Here is a 7,047-nt window from a genome sequence, read left to right on the forward strand (position 1 = left end):
ATACCAGAGGTCCTGCTAAAGAATGGACTGTGCTGAATGTAAAAAACAACAGTTTAGAACGACAGAAATTTACAGAGTTTGCAAAATTAGAAAAGAAAAACAACTAAAACTTTCTGCATACAAGATAACAGCTGCTAGACCAGGCTTTTTGCAGCTCCAGAAATCAGTCATGTTGACTGTTGGAGCAGGACCAAAGTGCAAACAGGAGTATGAAGCTGCATAGTAATTAGAATGCTTTTAATGAAAGAATGCATAAAGGAGCCCAAGACATCAAATCGATATGAATGCAACAGAAGAATCCAGCAATGAAGAATGAAAACCAGGGAGCTTGTATAGAAGGGAGAAGTGATCAATGACATGGGAACCAGGCGAGTCTAATCACGGGAATGTAGAACAGTTGTGAGAGAAGAGTACTGAGCATCGGAACTGAAGGAAGGAAACTAATTAACGCAGAGGGATATGAATCAAAACCCAAAGGAACTACAAGCCTAACAGTAACATAACAGAACAACCCAAATGCAGAAACAGAACCTCAGAAACGTGCTAATTGGTCTCACTCTCTCTGTTTCCCTGCAGTCTAGCTCACACCTGTTCCTTGTTCCCCATGATTACTCAGTCTCTCTGTTTATTGGTTCTCCCTGTACTCTCGTTTGTATTTAAGCTTTTTAGTTCTCATTGTTCCTGGCTTGTTCCTACAGTTACAGTACAGACCAAAAGTTTGGACACACCTTCTCATTCAAAGAGTTGTCTTTATTTTCATGACTATGAATATTGTAGCTTCACACTGAAGGCATCAAAACTATGAATTAACACACGTGGAATTATATACTGAATTATATACTGAACAAAAAAGTGTGAAATGTGTCTTATATTCTAGGTTCTTCAAAGTAGCCACCTTTTGCTTTGATTACTGCTCCACACACTCTTGGCATTCTGTTGATGAGCTTCAAGAGGTAGTCACCTGAAATGGTTTTCCAACAGTCTTGAAGGAGTTCCCAGAGATGCTTAGCACTTGTTGGCCCTTTTGCCTTCACTCTGCGGTCCAGCTCACCCCAAACCATCTCGATTGGGTTCAGGTCTGGTGACTGTGGAGGCCAGGTCATCTGGCGCAGCACCCCATCACTCTCCTTCTTGGTCAAATAGCCCTTACACAGCCTGGAGGTGTGTTTGGGGTCATTGTCCTGTTGAAAAATAAATGATGGTCCAACTAAACGCAAACCGGATGGAATAGCATGCCGCTGCAAGATGCTGTGGTAACCATGCTGGTTCAGTATGCCTTCAATTTTGAATAAATCCCCAACAGTGTCACCAGCAAAACACCCCCACACCATCACACCTCCTCCTCCATGCTTCACGGTGGGAACCAGGCATGTAGAGTCTCCTCTTAACAGTTGTTCTAGAGATGTGTCTGCTGCTAGAACTATGTGTGGCATTGACCTGTTCTCTAATCTGAGCTGCTGTTAACCTGCGATTTCTGAGGCTGGTGACTCGGATGAACTTATCATCCGCAGCAGAGGTGACTCTTGGTCTTCCTTTCCTGGGGTGGTCCTCATGTGAGCCAGTTTCTTTGTAGCGTTTGATGGTTTTTGCGACTGGACTTGGGGACACTTTCAAAGTTTTCCCAATTGTTCAGACTGACTGACCTACATTTCTTAAAGTAATGATGGCCACTCGTTTTTCTTTACTCACACTTTTTTGTTCGGTATATAATTCCACATGTGTTAATTCATAGTTTTGATGCCTTCAGTGTGAAGCTACAATATTCATAGTCATGAAAATAAAGGCAACTCTTTCAATGAGAAGGTGTGTCCAAACTTTTGGTCTGTACTGTATGTACAGTTAGTACCGTGATGTCCTGTTGTGTACTCCCCTGTCTGGTTGTTACTCTGTGTCCTGGTCTGGTTGTAACTTACTCCTGGTTTCCTGCCTGGTCCTGTGAGTAAGGATAATGAAAACCATCTTACCTTCATTCACCGTGTTCCTGGAATACTTCTCTGCACTTTGGTCCTACTGCAAACTCAAATCATGACACCTAGATACTTAGATCGACTGGCCATTTTTCGGCAAACTTCTGAAGTTTAACACAATCTGTTACATTAGTTCCCCGTTATCCTGTTGAAACCCAAATAATACAAAATGTTATTGCAATTCATTTTTGAGTGCATATCAGGCCAATACCCCTAATTAATAAAATAATCTTAATACTTTTGAACTGTCTCCCATTTACACAGAAAAAAAATGTTTTATTAATCTTAGGTAAACAGCAACAACACTTTAGTTGGAAATCAGGCTTGAGGTGAGTTGTGTGTGTTTGCAAAAACACCATGAACAACTGTGTGGATTTAATTTAGCTCAGAATGCATCTTTGTTTTCTTTTGTAGATCACATAGAAACACTTGATTAATCATATAAATGAAGATAAAGGGAGGAATCTTTCCTAAAGCTTTTAGAGTGGTTCTTGAGACAAGTATTGTTTGTTAAAGAGCTCTAAAGGTGTGCTTTTGTTTAAATTGCTGTATGTGACATGTATGCAACTTTAAGCAATTGGCGACTAAATCCTCAGAAGTTTATTAATCCCAAAACTTTCCTCCTAAGACTCTAAAAACTGCACCGTTGAGACAGATTTAGTGTTTTATGCATAAGCTGAGGGAATAGTGTGAAATGTAAGGGAAATGTTTTTAGTGAATATAGTCTGAAATAATTAGGAAAAACAGTGCTGGTGGACAAGAAGTTTAAGTGTAAAATATAAAGCCAGATTATTATCTGATTCAATTAAAAGAACATTTTTTCCATTGAACTAAATCAGCACTTTGTTTTTTCTCCAAGTTTGTCAAGTTATTTCCAGATATACATATTACAAATTCAGTATGTTTTCCTCATTATGAAGTTAACATTTATCTACTTACTTTTACCAGAGAAAGACATAATAAGTTAAATAAAAATCCATGAACACCAAACTTTCAGATTTTGTGCACCTTAAGGCTGAACTCTGACACATTAGGGAGTCTGCGAAGGTGGTTTTACCCTCTATGGTAGAAGTGATTATTATAGGGGTTTTTGAAATATGAACTACTTCTACATGTTTGTTATGTTGTCATCAGTACTCAAGATGATTCATCTGTATTTCTTTTAAATCTAGAAGGCACAGGAAATAGAACATACTAAACATCCATTACATCCATGATTTCCTGTCTATACTTGATTACATTATGAATCCAGCAGTAATCCTTTGCTATCCTAAAAAAAAAAACTGTAGTGTTATTAAGTTATATATTACTTATATTAATGTTCATAATTAATTAGTATCATATTCCATCAAAATGGGTCTGACGGATGAATTCTTCAACTCTCCAGAATCGACTGGAAGATTTCTGAAAATTCCTCTGGATTTAAAATTTATTTTAAACCCATGAAAGATATTTAACACTTTTAACACCTTAACCAATTAATAATTATAAGAAAAATTCAATGAAAGCTAGTATTCAATGGCATAAAGAATAAAATGTATTGTCAATTTAGTCAAGTTAATGTATATTGCACACTAAATAAGTAAAACAATCGTAACATACACACAAACAAAGAACTCTAACTCCAATCTACTATGGCAGATCAAAGAAATAATTATTAATATGGGAAACACTTATAGCCCTAGTACTTATCTAAAAAGATGTATAATTCATCAAGAGTTTTACAGTCTCTTAGAAACCTGAATGAATGGATTTTATGGCGTTGTTCTAAGTTTTAATAACTTTTATTCTAAAAATAAATAAGGGAGATAAAACCCAAATTCAGAAGCAGCTGATCCATCACCTTTCAGCACCAGAACTGACAAAATTAAATCGGATAAGCACCGTACTGGGAAGATGAGTTCCTCAAAGTTTTCCTTCCACAGACAAATAGGATTCTCAGCCCAAGTCTGCAGTTCCCCTCTAAAACCTAGTACAGGCTAAGGTACCGCTTTTAAGGTCATCAAATTGTTCACCAGAGCTTCCTCAAGACAAACCAAAAGTTCTTCTCCATAGTCTTTAAGAAATTCCTACCAAGCCTCAGCTTTTGGATCTGCAAACACAGAAGATCCAATCCTTCTGGTCAGTTGGTAATCCTCTGCTGTTTCAGTCCCCAGGGACAGCCAAGCCCTAAAGTCTCCATCTTAACCTAGACGTCTTCCATCACCTCTGGCGACCACAGACGGGTCCCCCGGTTGGCACTGTGACAGATGCTAACGCCCTTAAGACCACAGCTCCTGGAAGTCACATCTGCAATGGAGGTCCTGAACATAGCCTGTTTGATTCAATGTCCCCAACCTCCTCCTGTCAGGACTTGAGCAACGTAGGACCCCAGAATGCAGACAAGCAGGCAGCATGACGGTAGGTGAAAAAAGATTGAATTAATAAAAACAAAAAACGGGCAGGCAAGACAGGCACGGCGTGATCCAAACAAGACATGAGCATGATCTGAAAGCAAGGCATGAACATGATTTGAGAAATGATTCCGCGATGAATAGCTGAACAGGTGTGTATTTATGGAGTGTGACCAGGTGAAACAAGAAGACAGATTAACTAGGTGCAGGTGAACCAAATAAAGTTGATTGACAGGACAAAACGTGGCTTGAGCAGAACGGAAACTCTTGAATACAAACTAACAGAAACTAGAAAAGCATGAAACTAAAGCTTAACCAGGAAAATAATAAACAGAAGCATGATTCAAAAACTTAATTGTGAAAAAGACCAACAACACCCAAAAACACCCACAAATCACCCATGGAACACGAGATAAACTTTCTTAGAGATGTGAGTAGAGGATCTCATGTTTCCAGTTCACTGTCACTACCCATTTGCATTTCCTGGGTCTGTTCAACAGTCTCTCCTGCCACCAGATCTACAGCTTTTCATGTTTGAACTCGCTTTTAACTTTACCCCCACAGAAACACTAATGTTACTTCTTGCAGGTCATTTAACAACGGAAAGGATAACTTCTCAACAAAGTCCCACATCAAAAAAACAGTCATAGGTTCCCTTTTTGCAAAATCTTATTTTTTGGAAAACAAAAGTCAGAAGTTGAGGTATGGGGCATCTAGATTCTCCTGCTTTATACATCAGATTGTTGTGGCATAGTGTCAAGAGTATTTTTGTGAATTAATGCAAATAATGACTGACATAAAGGCAACAAAAGTAAATAAACACATTAAAAGCCATTTCGACTCTTTATTTATTCCATCTGAGCCTTTGAGAGGCCCTTTATTCCTTTAAAAGCTGGAACACTGAAACCTGTCAGAATCCTTTTATCATGCATTATTTGAAGAGCAAAAAAGACAATATGTTCTCTTTGTTGTCAACTTCCACCCCTTAATTATTTGTTTGAAGCTTCTTCAACCTTTTATTTCAGTTGTCAGAGCTGCAAAAGCCATTCAAATACTGGGAAAGCAGAACTCTTGCACAGATCAAAAGAGGACAGCCTGCATCTCTACTCTTCATTTTTAAATAATATCAGTGTAGGTACTAGCTTAATCGTCCCATAAAATGTGAGGTTAATAGGCTCTGAATTTAAGGATCCACCTACAGAGAAACACAACTTATGTAACTTTAGTTCTTGAGAATCATGTAGATTCTATAAAAATTACATTTTTACACAGTTAAAAAACGCTACTTTCCATTACTGGCCGATTTATCATCAACACAGTTCATCAGTCAGGAAGAAACCAAACAAGTTCATTTTCTGTTTGAAAGTCAAAAGAGCTTCCGAAGATGGTTAAACAGAAAAGCACTTCTATAAACCCACAGTCACTGTGATGGGGAACATGAAACTGTTGCTTAATTTCCTGTTTCAATTAAATATAGCTTAATATGTAAAATAAATCCACGAATTCAGTAAAAAAGAGAACCTCTTCTATGTGCCTTTTTCTTGCTGAATTGTTGTCAGATAATGGTCATGCCCCCAGAGGGTCTCTTGTGGGTAGTTATGCTGAATTGAAATTAAAATTATTAATTTTAATTGAATTATAAAAGCATTTATTGTTTCTTCCTTTTTCCATTATGGATGTTCTGTGCTGTGAAAGAAACACAAAGAAGCTAATAATGCAGCAAGCATAAGCCTGAAAAGTAGAATAACAAAAGGATAAAGTGGAAACAACTGATGATGTGAAGATGTTCTGTTTAATACCAAGTTTTAGGGCACTGAATAAAACCTAAACCCCCAGTTGTCTTGGGCGCCCCCTGGTGGCTACCAGGCCCCGATCTGCTTCCAGTAATACACGCTAAATGTTATATGAAAACAAATTTACATATGTTCAAAATAAAATCAAATTAAATTAAAAAACACAACAAGAAATCCCTAAACTAGCACGCTTCTGACATACATACATATAGTAAATTTCCTCCTTACTAACCACATAATAATATCATCAATGTCTGTCATCATTCCTGTTTTGTTTTAATAATATAAAAATGGGTTTCCACTTGGCAGAACATGTGCAATATTTATACACTGTAAAAATGCAGCCTATTTCGTTGAGTGGCTGTGTGCAACCAAGCCTCTTAAAACTAAACTAAAATAAAAATTATTTTGATGGATCTGACATTTTTACCGCTGCTTATTACTATAAAGCTTCTACGAACAATTAAATATTACTCATTCATACAGATTTGATTTATATTTCATATAGAAATAAAGTAGTAATTAATTTCCTTGTATGGAATATGGAAGGATGGATGGTTGGATTAATTTTTCTTCATTTGGCGTTTGAACACATTGGATTTTTACTTTTGATTTATTTTTTGTTGTTCAATAAACAACACTGAAATATTTGATTAATACAATTTTAAATTAAAAAAATCACATACATAATTCATGTGGATAATAATTCACTGTTATTAATGTGAATGCTCTCTTTCAGGTTCAGATGCCACAACATATCTTCCGTAATCCGAACTCCATAGTTGAACGAGGCGTTCGGATTTTACTCTGAAATTCTGACTTCCGAGGCAAGTCGAACGCAGCACCGAGAGAGATGTGAGAAAAGCTTTTATTTTGGACGGTTCTACCGGAAGT

This window comes from Girardinichthys multiradiatus, chromosome 11 (assembly GCF_021462225.1).
Source record: "Girardinichthys multiradiatus isolate DD_20200921_A chromosome 11, DD_fGirMul_XY1, whole genome shotgun sequence".
Classification (NCBI taxonomy): domain Eukaryota; kingdom Metazoa; phylum Chordata; class Actinopteri; order Cyprinodontiformes; family Goodeidae; genus Girardinichthys; species Girardinichthys multiradiatus.